Source organism: Lactuca virosa, chromosome 9, assembly GCF_052849685.1.
Source record: "Lactuca virosa cultivar CGN04683 chromosome 9, Lactuca_virosa_CGN04683_v6, whole genome shotgun sequence".
In the NCBI taxonomy this organism is placed as follows: domain Eukaryota; kingdom Viridiplantae; phylum Streptophyta; class Magnoliopsida; order Asterales; family Asteraceae; genus Lactuca; species Lactuca virosa.
Genome location: NC_136434.1, coordinates 218,937,563 through 218,955,571, shown reverse-complemented (window position 1 = coordinate 218,955,571; position 18,009 = coordinate 218,937,563). Strand labels below are relative to the sequence as shown.

The 18,009-nt window shown below is 37.1% G+C and overlaps 1 non-coding gene across 1 annotated transcript; it reads left to right on the top strand.

Moving 5' to 3' along the window:
- Window positions 1–17,643: 17,643 nt before the first annotated feature.
- On the top strand, window positions 17,644–17,750 carry LOC145141561 (small nucleolar RNA R71). The gene has a single exon (XR_013722755.1). It is a non-coding gene; the product is annotated as a small nucleolar RNA R71 (small nucleolar RNA).
- The last annotated feature ends 259 nt before the right edge of the window (window positions 17,751–18,009 follow it).

Below are 18,009 nucleotides of genomic sequence, written 5' to 3'. Positions count from 1 at the left end.
AACTAATGTCCGAGTTTTTTATAATTGTAAAAATCTGATCACCACGTCGTGGTTTTCTTCAACACGACGTGGCGATTGGAATGTTCGTGATCATCAGGCTGACTTGGCAGACACGGGATAATAAGTATCTTTTGTTCCATATTAAGCATAATTGTAGCTAAAAGTATTAGAAATATGCACATATCAAAATACCCCACACTTGGATTTTGCTTGCCCTCAAGCAAAACTGATTTTATTATTATCATACCAAGACTTTAGCTACTAAAATCGCACAAGACAATCCATTTTGAGCATCTCCATTACTCCAAGGCCGCAATGCATGTAGATATTTTTCCTAAGAACTTCCCCAATCCTAAATACTCAGAATCTTCATAAAAACTTCCCTACATGTTTTGAGCAACAATCATTTTACGCATCCCTCCGAATCCATCCCCAGAAAACTTTCTTAACCTCATGGTATTTTTGGTTAAACCCCTAATCATACATATGGAAAAATAACCTAGAAAATAAAATTACGATAAATAATTTGGCAAATTTTGCCTTATTCTTGAGTGTTCTATAATTTGAAGTTATTCTTCATGATTTTTTTGATCTTCATAGCTTTGTAGACTCTTATTTCTCAAACTTTTGTATCTTTTTATTTTATCTTTTCAAATTTTTATCTTTTTTTTTTTTTTCCTTTTTCACTTTTTTCACCCAAAACTAAAAACCTAAAAAACATATGCTTAAGCAAGGCAACTTAACTTCAACCCTTATTGGTTAAAGGTATTAGTCTAAGGTGAAATGATTGCATAAGCTCTCCTATATACATTTCTGGTACACAATGCTAAACATATTATGGCACTCAAACTAAGCGATGTCGTGTTTTCGTTCCGTAATTTCAGTAGGATAGGGAAGCCATAAATACACTACAACATATATTTGCTCAAATAAACAATCAAAATCGCATCGGACAGTCCCACACAACACTAGCAACCTAGGTCTCAACACAACAATTTTTTTAACTAGATTCAATTTTAGATTATTGTTTCAAATCTGTGTAAATTTTTTTTAAATCCTAGCCATCTTTCATTTTTTAATCAAAATGCTTGTATTCCTATATTCAACCCCCTACCCCACACTTAAATGATGCAATGACCTTATTGCATACTAAAACAATTACAAAACATATAATTAAAAAGGAAGAATATGAACAGAATCCCCTTGGGTAGTAGTGGCGAGATCGAATTTTGAAACTTGTGTGGTAAAGCTTGGACTTCTCGTATAATTGCTGGAAACAGAACTTCCAGAATCTCTTCTAGTGAATGTAACTGTTCCAAAACGAAATAAATTAAAGAACCAATTTTGAAAAAGTATGCAGAACCGTGCCACATTGTGGGAAAGCAACGCCACGACGTGGTGTAAAGGTAGAAGTCGTAATGGTCGAGCAAAGATAGCCACAACGTGGTCTAAGGACGCCACGACGTGGTGCAGTCGGATGCAGTCACGATAAAATAAATTGCCACGACGTAGTGTAAATGACCATGTTGTGGTGTCTTCTCAGATTGTCTTTTAAGATCGAAGTAATGCATTGACTCATCGTAATGTTTAGGATCTTTCTCAATCTTCTCTTTGAGTAAATATTCTTCAAATGCTCTTCTCTTCATTATGTGGGAACCGCACTGTTTTGGTCAAAAATCGACTAAGTGGATATCAACCAAATTGCATCAGAGGCTGTGGTGTTGTAATTAATGCAAATGATGAATTGAGAACAAGATAACACAAGAGGTTTACAAGGAAATCCCTTGATCCTTACTAGGATCTCCCGCATTAAACCTTGGGAGGTGATAATGATCACCTGCCTTGTATGTTCTTATTGATTTGAATGTAAATTACAGAGATGAGCTTAATAATACGATTAAAAATGATAATGTGAGTCTAGATGAGTAAGGTGCCAGAGAATTGTCCCCGCTGTGTTTGTTTTATAGGTGTATTTATAGTCTAGGTTAAATAACTAAATGTCCGATATTTCCGGGATCCTGCTGAGCTGGTATTTACAACGTGCTTTGAGTTGGTATTTTTGGGTCTTAATCCTGTTTGGACTGATTCTTTGTTGAGAATTAGTCTTCCCTTGACTACTTCTACACATGTATTAGTTATGAACAAAATATAACCTCTATAAAAGCTAATAAAAATAATAACGGTAATAGTCGGGATCTTGAGGTAGCTGAGGATCCTGGATATTTTAGGATCCTGAATATTTTGAGGATCCTGACACTAACAACTGGCCCTAAATTATACCTGGAAAATATTTTAATTCATTTCTAGTATTTAAAGTGTATAATTTAATTAATTGGAAATAACGGATTCGAAATTCGAACTCTAACAGATAGAACTGTATCCGTTCAAAAGATATGATTATGTTGTCAAATCACTTTTCTCTCCTTTGTTTGAAGGTAAATTTCTTTCTCATTTCTTCTTATTTTTGATGTTTGTTGATTATGGGTAAAGAGGCACTCCATTCTTGCTTGAGCATCCTTGATTTTCCGACGAGGACTTCATCGATCAGAGGATCATGTCTTATGAAGAGACATGTTCTTCTGGTGATGACAACATTGAGTCCTTGAAGTCCATCGGGGCTTTTCCTTCCGACGTTATTTTAAATACTTTTGATGCTAAGACCCAACCTGACTTCGTCTCTCATACTTAGGTTAGGTCCCATCCAAACTATGCTCATGATCTGGAGGATCTTGCTTTAGGTTGATCGATTGAATCAATCTAAGGATCTAGACATGGGATTTAGCTAGGTTGGCCCATGTTTGTGATCTCCAAACTTTTGGGTCTTGTCCTGTCCTGCTCAGAGTCAAAACAAGTACATCACATCTTATTTTGAAATCAAAACAAAATGAAGGTTCTTGGAAAGAGAAATATTTCTTTGTGAAACGTGAATCTATCTCGCCGGTGATCTCCTGCCAAGAAATTGGGTTAGAAAAGATAGGATGTTATTTTATTTCATTGAGGATATGAAATTAACACTTTCTTGTTTTATTTTATTTGATGCAACTTTCAAGCTCGAGGATCTCATCCGTACTGCTGAAGATACTGCAGAGAGCATTGGGAGTTTCCTTGCTTTGCCTGAGACTAAAAAATCCTTTTGGTTTGAACAACCTAACTTTTAAGAGAGTAAATCTACAATTGCCCCCATGTCGAAAGGTAAAGATCCTTTATCTATCTATTTTTATTCTTCATGAAGGATCCTAAATTTATTGAGTCCATTTGTTATGTTTAGGATCCAAGGCTACACACTCTAGTGTTTGGTTCACCCTTGTTGATATCAACTCCGCCATGTCCGGTGGCCAACCTGTGGTGATGAAGGAGAAGACCTTATCTTTTCTTCCTACGAAGAGAACCTCGATAAATCTGACCTTCAATACTCCAGGATCCCGAAAGAGGAAGTCGGATGAAACCTTAGATTTGGAGAGCCTTGGGGTGGACGAGGTGCTGAGGAAGTTGATCTCTTTCTGGCAATCTATAAGGATTTTTATCCTTTTTTTCTGTTTATTTTAATTCATTTACCGTGATCTTTTACAGGTAGCTTGTGAAGGGTTTTGAGCATTCTAACACTCCTATGGTGTACATGCAACCCTATAAACCTTGGATCTATGTTTTCTCTATTATACATGCAAATATTCAATATTCCAAGGTTTCATCCTAACTAGCATAATATGAAGCAACTATACTACAAAAGCCTAGTTAGATAACATACCTTTTGATGGAGCTTGAAGTCTTGATCTTTAAGAGCTTAGCCCCAATAGTGTGGAAGCCTCAAGTGGAATCACAAATCACCAAAAACACCATGGAAAACTTGAGAGAATAGAATGCACTTCTAGAAATCGGCCCACCCTTTGTACTCACACACTAGTGCCAATTTTAAGTGCCAAGGACCTCTTTATATAGTATGGAGGATTAGGGTTACATTCATGTAAACCCTAATACTCATGACCTTTTGTAGTGGTGTTGATTATGATGGCATGTGCAGAATTAGAAAGATCTAGTGAATCATCATATAAAATGAAGAACACAAGGAGTAAATAAATCTTTGTAAGCTCATATTAGATCTAGAAAGGATATACAAATGGGTTTGTACAAAGTTTCTCTCTCTAGTCTAACACTCCAAATGGTTCCTTACATAATGGGAGTCACTCACTTCCTATTTATAGGAAAGACTCAACCCATTTACACATACAAAGGGGAAAGCCTAAAACACTACATCCAAGAGTGACTTTGCACCCTAACATTCTCCCCCTCAAAGTTAGGATTGGATGTCTCGGCTTCAATCTCCAACGAGCTAACGCGATCAAGACCAAACTCCCCCTCGAAGTAACACCGGTCTTCAAATCCGCAAATGAATATCCGACAAACCCGAGAAGCTTCGAATACCCATCATTCTCCCCCTTTTTATAATGAAAAAATGATTATAAAACCCACTAAGGGTGAGAAGCGCCCGAGGAATAGTCTTCACGATACTCCCCCTTGATGTGTACCAAAAATGAATCACCAAAAATCTTGCACGGAAAAACAATCACGAAAAAGCCACACAAAATTTCCAATTTATGAAAATTTTTGACTTTTTTTTGGTGAAAGTTGCAAGATTTTTCAAAAACCGGGTAGAAATTGTCACTTTCTGAAACTTGCAGGGACCCATTGCGCCCAAAACAGCCAAATATGCAAAACTCTCCCCCTTTTCCAAAGCTGGGTAGAAAGCGTCAATTTGCATAAACTGCAGGGGCTTGAAATGCATTTTCTTCAATTTTCAGCAAAAACAGTCCTTTTTCGAATTTGGGTATGAACCGCCAAACATTCGAAGCCTCAGGGACTATTTTCGAAAATTCTGTCTTTGTGCTTCAAATCATACCAAGAATCACCCCAAACATACGAAGCTTCAAAAAATTTCGAAATTGGGTGAAAAGTGTCAAACATTCGAAACTTCAATTAATTCTCTAAGTGTCAAATTTTCGAAGGTTCAGGGATTGTTTTCGTAACTTTTGCTTCTTTTGTCAAAAGATACGAAATTGTTATCAATCATACGAATCCTTTACCAATCATACGAAGGGGTGTTTAAAATTTGTCAAACAGTCGAAACTATAAGGGCCATATACGAAACTTTTCTTTCTTTCTTCCCCAATTGCGTACACAAACAACGTCTTCGAATATTCATCAGTTTAGATACCCAAATAACCCTTCATATAAATTTTATTACCCTTCGTACGAAATCATCCTTTCCATTTTCTCTCTCCTCTTCGTATGAAACTTCATCTTCCCCAATCAAACGAAAAATTCCCAATCATACGAAGCATACGAAGACTTATCCATGAACAGTAACTCTTCGTTCAATCAAAGCACCCTTCGTACGAATCCATAACACCAAAAACCTAATCACAAATCGATTGTAAACAAACATTGACCCTTCGTTCTTTGATTCCAAGATATCCCAGTCGACATCGATTCTTGACTGGTTAACAACCAAAATCAACAGTCGATCCTTTGCACATCGACAATTAACACTCCTTTACACAGCGACCAGCAGGGCTTCGTTTTTAGGCAACCAAAATCGACACCAACAGCAAACTCGATTTAGACCCAAAAATCTATTCATTCATCAAAATCAGTTTGTTCTTGGCTTCGTTTTAACATCGATGCTTGACCCCGAATTAACCATTCGAAATCAGATTCAACCATCCCTTCGTTCTTCAATCAATCGTAATTAGATGCTTGACTTTTTCCTTAACCATCCACAACAATCAATGAATCCAAAAACTCGTCTCTTTCACAGTCACATGATTCGGAATCATAATCAACTCAAGCTTCAACTATCGACTCTAAGTTTTAGCTTTTCAAAAATCAAGCCTTCGAAATCGATTTCACTTATTTCAAACACATTGAAATCGACTTCCCAACACCAATTTGATCCTAAAATTCATCAATTCTTCCAGCCACTCGATTTGAACAACATCAATGAGTTCTTAATCTGTTCTTTGTCCACAGAATCAATATCTTCGCTATTGACCTTCAACCAATCGAATTCCAGATCTCGATTCAAACTCATATATCAAATCAACCTTTGAAATCACCTCTTCGTAATCATCTCAACTTTTACAAATCAAAAACAAATTTTGACTTTGGAAAATAATCAGTGACTGCTAATCAAGATCGATTTTAAGTTGAGTCAACCACACATCCGATTTTGACCATTAACCCCAAATCAATATCAGTGAAACTTGATTCCAACGAATTCATATAGATTCTACTCATCTGTTCAAACTTCAATCAAAGAATACTAATATTCGATACGAGTGAATTGAGATTTGATAAACGCTCGTTCACGAACGAACAACATATGATACAAAAAAAATGAAGTGAACGAATTGATTCAATTAGCAAGCCAATTTAGATATGGATCGAAGTTTGGGTTCCAACATAAGATGATTGAAATTGGGCTTAACTATTCAGCAAGATGGGCCTAAACAATTAATCATCGAATGGAAAATTTGATTCGGTGATTGGACTCCATATTGAATGAGATGAATAGTGAAATTTAAAAAAATGATAGAGTATGATTTTAATTTTTGAAATTTGATCTATACAAAAATAATTGGATCAACTATGGGATTGAAACAGATTTGATCCAATGAGACAAATCGATCAAAAATGAAAAATGCAAAATACGAATCGAAATCATGGACGTTTTGGAATCCATTTGAGAATTTGTGATACCTTTTTGACGAATCGAGATCCATTTGCAACGAACGAATCAAATTTAGAAGATCTTGGTTCTTTTGTTGGAATGAGAAAATCTCCAATTTGAACATTGTACCACCCACTATGCGAGATGTACAACTCGTTCTTCGTGTTCTTCGTGTTCTTCGTGTTCTTCAACGATCCAAGAACATCTTCAAAAGAACCACCAACACTTTTGGGTCTTGACTTCAAATTCAATGCAACACTTGGAGATTGTTGCTTTGGAACCCAAATTTGCTTCACGGATTTCGGCTTCACAACAACATTTAACGATTCTTGTGAATAAACCCGCTCGTTCTTCCTTTTAATCTTCTTCTTCTTTTTCTTTCTCATCTTTTTGCATCTTGAAGACTTGATTCCATGAACAAACCCACTTTCCACAACATGAACATTTTGAGTTTGAATCAAATCTTTTGGAGTTTGATACTTGTGATTTTCTTGGATCACCAGCTTCCGATAAGGAATCATTCCTTCAAACGAATCACAAGAACACAAAATATCATCGGTTTGAACTCCAATCGAGCAAAAAACCTTTTCATCTTGAAAATCAACTTGAATCTTCTTATTATGAACTTCAAGAACATCAAGAACATCACATTGAACTCCATTGTTAACAACTTCAACAACCTTAAGAGCACGAAGATCATTTGGGTCTTCAATAAGAGAAACATATTTCTTTTTGAACCAATATTTTTCTTCTCCAATCTTATCACTACTACGTGATGATATGGACCATGTAATATCAGCCAACCATTTGATCTCACAAAGTGGTTGAAATATCAAGCTTCCATGATCATCCTTCAATCCTCCATAAGAAACCATAGTTTCCCAAAAAATCAAACTGCTTAACACTAACCCATAATATTGATCTTTATTGACTTTGTATTTGATATCTTCAACGATCACAATCCAATAATTGTATGGCAAATTCACCATGATCACAAAAACTTGAAGATTTCTAGAGAGAGAAAGTGATTTTGAATGGGTTTTCTAGAGAGAGAAAGTAAAAATCACTTGAATTCTAGTGAAGAAAATCGAATTATGAGTAAAAACAATGATGAATTCGATTTCTAGAATCCAAAAACTCTCCAAATCACGAAGATCAAAGATTAAAAAATGAATCACCAAATCAAGATTGCCACCATGGATCAATTCTTGATGAAATCAAGAACACCCGCTCTGATACCAAATGTAGTGGTGTTGATTATGATGGCATGTGCGGAATTAGAAAGATCTAGTGAATCATCATATAAAATCAAGAACACAAGGAGTAAATAAATCTTTGTAAGCTCATATTAGATCTAGAAAGGATATACAAATGGGTTTGTACAAAGTTTCTCTCTCTAGTCTAACACTCCAAATGGTTCCTTACATAATGGGAGTCACTCACTTCCTATTTATAGGAAAGACTCAACCCATTTACACATACAAAGGGGAAAGCCTAAAACACTACATCCAAGAGTGACTTTGCACCCTAACACCTTTCATTTTCATAGGATCCATGGGTTAAACACTCCATGGACTATCCATGAAAGCTTAGCCCAACCTAAATGAACTTGGCCCATACTATATATATGAGTCCATATTTAATTAGTTTCTTTTGATCACTAAATTAATTCTAAATTAATTCTTGATTAATACTAATTAAATAATATGATTCCATATTAATATATTAGAACTTATAATATATTAATATAAATCATAAACATACTATTCTCAAAAGACTATCCATATAAATTGTTCCGGTGAAGTGCAACCCAAATGGACCATGCCAAGTCGGGTCGAATACATACCAATTATAGTTATGGACTTAGACACTAATCCAACAGCTTGATCATGTTTCTTGACCCACCGAAGATCTGGAGGTGAAGCTTGGCGGAGGATGTGGAGAATACAAGATCTCAGAATATGGAAGATTGGCATGAAACCCTAGCTGTGTTGACTGGAAAGCTTGTAAATGTTGCTCATGATCCTGATGACCCTTAGGTTTAGTTTTGATGCAACATTCAAATTTGAGGAGCTTGTTCCCTTTTATCTGTCTTTATTTCCTTGCCCTGTTTAATCTGCGTGTGAAATATAGTATTAGTACTAGGATTTTTAAGTAGTTAGGATCCTGAAAATAGTGAATAATTTTCAACATAAAGTTCTTTTGGCAAATAATAGATGAAATGATTTGATAAGGATTGAATTAGTTAAACAACTAAAAGTAATAACTTAAAATAATAAGAACTGACTTTGTTAAGCAATTTAAAATATTAAAAGTCTCTTTAAAAGTTTGATGACTGAGTTGTAATCCTTCAGAGTTTCAAATAGTTTTTATAATAAAACAAGTATAAAAGAATTTGTTAAGAACTAATTTTGGTAAATCTAAGTGCTTTAAAACTTCTTTAAAGATATAGTAAATGACTCTAAAGTGATGAAAGTTTATAAATCAGCAATTGGTTTAGGATCCTGAAAAGTTTAAGATCCTTAATTTTACTTAAAAAATTTCAAAGTTAAGAACAAGGAAAGATGGAACCTGATTGTCTTCGAGTTTTTCCTTAGGAAAGAACTTAGGATCGTTGTTGACTTCTGATGATAAGATTCTTACCGATGAAGATCCTTAATGACGAGGATCCTTAAGGATGAGGATCCTTAATGATGAAGATCTTTAATCATAAGATCATATGGGGGAATTCCCTTCTTAGGATGACCTGTTTAGGTTATAGACTTTGACAAAAATTTTGGGTAACACCATAAGTTCAATTGATAACATGTTAATGTTATATACTGGGGAGGATCCCAACTTGAGACGTATTTCGTGGGAAATATCCCTGCTTATGATAACATGAAAATTTTATGATTTGTGTGTATTTTCTGGGGAAAAATCCCAACGTGTGATAACATGAAAATGATATAATTATTAAGTATTTTCTGGGGAAAATCCCAACATGAGATAACACGTTAGTGTTATAAATTTAGCAAAATACTAGGGAAAATCCATACATAACTCTCGTTGGGTAAAATCCCAACTTAGGTAATAATGGGAAAGATCTCAACTTAGGTAATATTGGGAAAGATCCCACATAGCAGTTCACCGGAGAAATACTGGGGAAGATCCAAACTTAAGATGTACTGGGGAAAATCCGAACTTAACATATACTGGGGAAAATCCCTCTTTAGATAATAACTGGGGAAAATCCCATAATAACTGGGGAAAATCCCAACTCATAGGATAACATGATAATGTTATAAACCTTAAGGATCTTAACTTATGTTCAAAGATAAGAGGGTTGCCAAGCCACTGCATCGTGAATTGACCCCCTTATTCGTATGCCATAGTTAGATGTCGTGCATTCAAGCGAGGTGTATAAACCTTAGTTCGTGTGAAAGAGGTAATTAACTCTTTAAACCGTAGGATCTTAACATATGTTCAAGAACAAGAGGGTTGCCAAGCCACTAAAGCGTAAAATGATCCCCTTACTCACATCCTATAGTAAGATATCGTGCGTCCGAGCGAGGTGTGGAAACCTAAACACGGATGAAAGAGGTTATTAACTGTTTAAAACTTAGAGGGGACTAAGTACCCTTAATCGGAGGAGAGATGACTAGTCTATATTCGTGGTGGCTAGGATCTTTGATTTTCACGACTCGATTGTGATGAATTGTGACTAAATTGAATTACATAACGTATGCTTCAAGGTGTATAGCATTTCAGGATCTTGGCAAGATGCTTCCTTCTGGGGTAGCTAGCCAATATGTCCTTATTCATGCTTCCACATCAATGAGATATGCATCACACTTCTAAGCATATAGGAAGGCATCTTTCTTAATGGTTGGATAATAGCATCCTATTATTAAGACTTTAGGACATAAGGATCTGCCTCCAATGTGGTTGCCACAATCTACTTCATGTATGTGTTTTAGAACTTCCATATCTTCGTGATCTTCCAAACATCTGAGATATGGACCTGCCATGGTTTTCCTGTATAATTTCCCTTGGATCATCACAAAGTGTTAGACCTTCATCTTGAATGTTGTGTCGCTTCTCCTTCCTTTGGAATCGTGGCATTTTGGAGATATTCCACAATGGGGTGGATCCAGTATCTTGAACTTTGCGGTGGATCTTGAATATTAGGATCAAGACCCTAATTATTAGGATCCTAGTCAGGAGGTTGAGGATCATAATCTCCGATTGCTACTAGGTTGGTCGTCTGATCATGGTCATCGGGGTCATCTGGTCTCTTGGAGGGATTTTTTATCGCTGGGATCATTTTAAGAATTTGAAGGAACGGTGCTAGTCTTTCACCTTTATTAGTTATTAATAAAAAATCGACATATACCTGAAGATCCTTGACCAGCTATAGCCCCATGACCAGTGCTTCATACTCTGCTTTATTGAATTTATGACTAACTGCCTGGGGTAGGATGTCCCCCTGTGGCGATTTTAGTATGATCCATGGGCCTACTCCTCAAAAGTTGCGAGTTCCATCTGCAAAAAGCGTTTATTTGCCCATGCTTTCTTCTTTTTGGAGTTGTCGGCTTTCCAATTCTACTTTGGGTTGTAAATCATCACTAAAATCAGCCACAAAGTCTGCTAGTGCCTATGACTTTATTGAGAATCTTGGCTCATATTTGATGTCATATGTGATGAGCTTTATTGACCACTTAGTATTCCACCTGACATTTCTAGATTTCTCAAGAAAATCTTGATAAGATAATTAGTTTTGACATGTATAGTATGAGTTTCAAAATAATATCTTAATTTGGTAGAAGTTGTAACTACTTTAAGTATTAGTTTTTCAAAGTGGGATTACCTGGTCTCAGGATCCAAGGGGCTTTTACTTACATAGTAGATGGGATGTTGGTCCCTATTAAGATCCTTAGCTAAGACTGCACTCACCGTGTTTGAGGATACTAAAAGGTAGAGGAGGAGTGGTTCCCCATCTAATAGTCTTAATAATAGGGGTGCTAAACTTAAATATTTTAAGTCCCGGAAAGCATCTTCGTGTTCCTTGGTCCACTCGAAACTTTTGTTCTTCTTCAAGATGTCGTAGAAAGGCTTGCATCTTTATGAGGATCTTGAGATGAACCTGTTTAGGGCTACCTCTCTTCTGGTTAGTATTTGAATATCTTTTGTTGAGGATGGTGATCTTTTATCGAGGATGGCCTTGATTGGCTCCGGGCTCACTTCAATTCCTCTTTTGGCCACCATTTATCCAAGGAATTTGCTTGATCTCATTCTAAATTGACACTTAGACTGGTTCAACTTCATGTTATATTCGTCCAGTATGTCGAAGGCTTCTTCAAGATCCTTGAGATGATCTTTAGCTCTTTTGACCACCATGTCATTGATGTAGACTTCCATGGTGTCCCCCTGTTTCTCTTTTAACATCTTGGTGACTAGCCTTCGGTATGTTGCACCTGCATTTTTAAGACCAAATGGCATGGGAGTATAACAATAGATACCTATTGGAATTATGAATGTTGTATCCTCTTGGTTGGATGGTTCGATCTAGATCTCTTGGAATCTCGCTGATGCATTCGTGAATGTTAATAATTCATGACCCACTGTCGCATCTATCAGGGATTCATTCTTCTTCTGTACTATGACCAAGTTGGCCAGCCACCTTGGGAACTTGACTTCCTTGATCATCCCTATTTTGAGAAGTTTTTCCACTTCCTCTTGAATGATCATATTCGTTTCAAGTGCCAACTTCCTTTTATTTGGACGTATGGGTCTGAAAGAAAGATCAATGTTAATTTTATGAGTTACAATATTCTTATCGATACCTGTCATGTCTTCGAGTTTCCATGCAAAGGTTTTCCTTCTTTCTTTCAAGAATGTAATTAGGTCCTTTTCGATGTCTTCTAGTATTAAGGATCCTATGGGTACTTTGGTGTCAAGATCCTCAAGGTTTAGGGGAACTTCTTTTATATCTTGCTCATTCGCTTCTAGTACGTCTTGTTCCCCCTGCTTTAACTGCTATGCTTGCCTTGGTACTGAAGAAAGCTTCATTGAGGTCCCATAACACTCTTTGGATTCCTACTGATCTCCAAGGATCTTTACTGTTTCCCAAGGGGTAGGCATTTTAACGCATTGATGGTACATCAATGAAACTGCTTTCACGTGATGGATCTATAGACTACCTAATATTACACTGTAGGAAGAAAAAGCATTAGTAATATAAAAGCGTTGCATAGAGTTTACCCCTTTGATGTAGATAGGTAGTTTGATTTCTAGAATTGTTTTCTTTGTTTCAACGTTGAATCCCATTACTATTTAGGATCTTTTGATTATCTCGGATTCTGGGATGTTCATCTTGGCAAAGCATTTAAGAGTATGATGTTCACCGAGGATCCTTCATCCACCGGGATCCTTCTGTTATCGATGTCTTCTTCCGGGGTATTTCTTCTTTCTCTTTTGTGGATACCTTAGCGTGTCTTTTTTCTGCATAGCAAGAAGTTCCACAAATATCAGAACCCTAAAGATAACATTAATTACCTTGGCGTATTCCTAGGATCTTTGAGTTATCCTTAACTTAGGAGATAGCTGATCTCCTTTATGAGGGATATGAAATCCTCAGTGATGTGGCTGAAATCTTCATGGTATGTGCACCATTTAGACTGTCTTTCTAGCCACTCGATTTTTCTCTTTTCCTTGGCCGCCTTGCTTTCTCGCCAAGATCATGTATGGAGAAGATTGGACCTTCTTTAAGTCTAACGAACCTCGATGTTCTACTTCTGACTTCGTCCGTTTTCCTATGTGGGGTCATTACGAGATCCTGATAAAAGGGAGGATCCTTCTTTAAATCCATCTTGAAGGCTTCCACAATAGTGAATATGTCAATGTTAGGAATAATCAGCTTCATTGCTAAACCTGCTTACAAAATCTCTAAAGGATTTGTTAGGATCCTAGAGTACTCGATGCAGATCACTAGTGATCCTATCGAATGTCCTTTTATAAGAAAATCGACTATTAAAAAGATTAACTAAATGATCAAAACAAGTAATAAAGAGGAACACTGAGAAGCCATTTCAAGGCCAATCCTGTGAGGGTGGAACCAAAACAGGGTTCCTATAGATGTGTGGGAATGGTGACGATATCCATTCTTTCTCTGTATTATGCCACACATTCTTCTGGATCTGTGGTTCCATCGTAAGGCTTCGTATTGGGAGTTTGGAAGCGCTTTGGCACTTCAGCTATTGCAGGAGCAAATCTTGAGATCATGTGGCTCGTGGGAGATACCTCTAGTATAGGTTGGACCACTTCGGGTACACTTGAGATCATCTCCCTTTACTACTGAACTTCCTTGTCCATGACCGGGCTTATTCATGTATCAAGGTCTAAAGAGTTAGTATTAAAAGTATTATTATTCATGAAGTTACGAGGATCCTTGTTATCAGGAGTGATGAAGATTTCGTCGGGATCCTGGATCACATGGGCTTGCTCGTTTGGACTTACAGCCCAAGTGAGGGCATGCGTTGGTGCTGATGATCCTATCTCCCAACGGTTTCCTGAGGATCCTATCTCACAGCGGTTCCTGAGGATCCTATCTCATAGCGGTTTACTGAGGATCCTACATTGTCAAAGTTCAGTATCTTGGGTTACAAGATCGAGGGTGCTGCTGCTTGAGGCTTATGGATCTCCGCCCTCGTTCTGCTTCTAAGTTACTTGTTGTTCGAGTCTTTTCATCATAGCAAAGAGCTCACTGTTGGAAATCACTACAGGAGGATCCTAAGATCCTTGGGATCCTAGACCTCCACAGCCGGTATTTGGAGATATGCTCTTATGAGAAGTTTCAGAGGCTTTCTTCTGACCTGGAGGTTTGCTTGGAGGTGGTGGGAGATTTTTAAAGGAAACAGTAGGAATAGAGGAAGAAGATAGAGCTGATTGTGTTGACATGATTTTTCGGGGATCAAGAACACCACGGCCCCATGGTGGGCGCCAAATTGTTTTGGTCGAAAACCGACTAAGTGGATATTAACCAAATTGCATGAGAGGCTGTGGTGCTGTAATTAATGCAGATGATGAATTGAGAACAAGATAACACGAGAGGGTTACAAGGAAAGCCCTTGATCCTTACTAGGATCTCCGACATGAAACCTTGGGAGGTGATAATGATCACCTGCCTTGTATGATCTTATTGATTTGAATGTAAATTGCAGAGATGAGCTTGATAATACAATTACAAATGACAAAAGTGAGTCTAGATTAGTAAGGTGCCAGAGAATTGTCCCCGTTGTGTGTGTTTTAGAGGTGTATTTATAGTCTAGGTTAAGTAACTAAATGTCCGATATTTTCGGGATCCTGCTGAGTTGGTATTTACAACGTGCTTTGACTTAGTATTTCCGGGTCTTAAGCCTTGTTGGACTGATTCTTCATTGAGAATTGGTCTTCCCTTGACTACTTCTGCACATGTATTAGTTGTGAACAAAATATAACCATTATAAAAGTTAGTAAAAATAATAACGGTAATAGCCGGGATCCTGAGGTAGCTAAGGATCCTGAATATTTTGAGGATCCTGGGCCTATCACCCACACTTATCCAAGAATATGGTCTTCAATTATGACCTTCAAAAATTTCATTACTTCTTATCCATTAAGTTCCTTCACCGCTTCGCATATCTTTTTTTCAAACTACAAAATAAATTTAGAAGATTAGAGAAACACATGATCAATTGGTTAAGCTAAAAGTAAAAACAAAAATAAAATTAGAAATGAAAAAGAAATCAAAATGAAAAGAAAATGCAAACTCTAAAAATCGGGTTGCCTCCCGAAAAGTGATTCATTTTGAGGAGTCGTGAGTCGGACTCCTTCCCACTCTACATTGTTGTGGCTGGGAGTGGGATCTCCCTTTTCTCATTTTGTTCATTCCATTTTCATTTGTAAGCTTGAATCCTTCGTTTGTATACCTTCTTCGAATTCCCCTTCTTCTTCTTGTTGGCACTTTCATCATGCTTACGCTTTACCCCTTTACCTTGCTTCTTTGCCTTATTTATCATCTTGTAATCTCCTTTAGGAACTTCCTTGTCTAATTCCATCTTGACCAAAGTTGGCTCCTCTAAGTCCCCACCCATTTCTTCATCATCTATTTCCAATTCTTCATACAAATCCTCTTCTATTTCATCAACTTCCTCTTCCTCTTGAACCTTAGGTGTAGTAAAAGCGATCACCTCAAATGTCATAGGAATCGAGGATCTTGGTTTCGTATGTTTGACGTTTTCACCTTGGGGATCCTCCCAAACTTTTAACTCCTCTTCCATCATCTTTTCAATTCAAAGTAACTCATTAAGATCTTCTTCCACAGCATCCATATTTGACACTTCATATTTTGGTGCATCATGACTCACTTTTGGACTCATCTTAAAGCTAATTTCATCATCTTCCACACGACGTGTAAGCTTTGAGTCGCCGATGTCAACTAGAGCTCTTGTGGTACTCAAAAATGGTCTTCCCAGAATAATAGGAAGTTATTCACCCTCCTTCATGTCAAGAACCACAAAGTCAACCGGAAAAACAAACTTTCCCAATTTCACTGGTAAGTCTTCAATTATTCCCCTAGGATATGTGGTTGAGTGATCTGCCATGCGAATTGTTATCCTTGTGTCATGGAGCTTTGGTAATCCGAGCTTTTGGTAGAAAGAGTAAGGCATAAGATTAATGCTTGCCCCCGAATCGACTAAAGCACTAATAGAATTTGAATTGCCAAAATCACAAGGCAATGTGAGTTGACCTGGATCTCGCATCTTGATTGGGTATCCTTTAATAATCGCGGCTAAACACAACTCATTAAGAACTATTGTTGAGGCCTTTTTCAACTCCTTTCTATTGGTCATAACATTTTTTGCAAACTTTTGAAGTTTAGCCATTGATTTGAGGAATGGGGTGTTTATCGAGAGTGAGAGCACTTGTTCCTTAAAATTCCTTTGTTCGGGCTCCAGAGAATGCTTGATTGGTCGAGATGGGAATGGCAAAGGAGGCTGATACGATTGAAAAAAATGAAAAAATGTCATCCCCTCGAGACCATGACGTGATGATATCACCACGACGTTGTGAATCATCAAAGAACAATTCGCTTTTTTGATCTTTTTGCTTCGGGCTTCTCTTGTTCCAAACACGAATTAGGCTATATTCAAGTTGCTTCATGGGTCATTATTGGCTCAGAATGAACCTCTTCTTCAATGTAGATCACCATGACATGAGGTTGTGACTTTGAGTCTTTATTTTTAGGAGGTAATTTCTCATTGACAAGTGTAGTACGTTGCTCAAGTGGAGTCTCCATATTCTTGATAGAAGCTTGGTGATTTCTCATATTGGCATCAGTAGTATCATGTCTCTTTTTAGATGCTTCCATAAATTTATGAAGTACCGACTTGAAATCCATCTTCTTTTTGGTTGTTGGTTGCTCTTTTTGATAAAATCCTCTACCAGTTTGTCTATGCTTTTCATCCTTTTGCTTCTTTTACTCTTCATATAGAAATCATTTTTTCTTGGGTTTCCTCCAATCTTCATCATACTTATCAGCACTCGAGTAGAACACTTGTGCTTTCTTATTCCCATAATCCAAGTCACAATCCTTGGTCAAATATGGACCACTGCAATTATCACACCCAACTCTTATCGCATGAATGGATTGATCTAATTTTTTCATTTTCCTATCCATAATATCTAGTTTATATATGACTACAGCCAAGTTCTCATTCCCTCCATCTCCTTTTCCTCTAGTAACGTCGTCTCATGGGTTGTGGTACTCACGTGAGTGATTTGCAAATTCTTTAATAGTTGTCTGCTATTTTTTCATCATTGGCCCTTGTGGGTTAAGAAGTTGTCTAGTTGTGACATTCACTCCATCATAGATGATGGAAACTTCTTGTTGAACATTTAGATCATGTTGAGGGCAACTTCTAAGCAAGCCCTTGTATCTCTACCATGCTTCATACAATGATTCTTCAACCTCTTGTTGAAAGTTAGTTATCTTCTTCTTGAGCTTTGAAATCTTTGAAGGTGGAGTAAATTACTCGATTAAAGCATCACGAAGGTTTTCCTATGTGGTAATGGATCCGAGTGCAAGAGATTTCAACAAAACATTAGCTTCACCAGTAAATGTAACCGAAAGTATCCTAAGTAAAACAGATTCCCTTGGCACATTAGGGACATGAAAGTAGTTTGCAATGTCTTTGACCTCATCGATGTGCTTGAAAGCATCTTCATACTCTTTCCCGGTGAAAGGTATGTCCTTCAGCATGGAT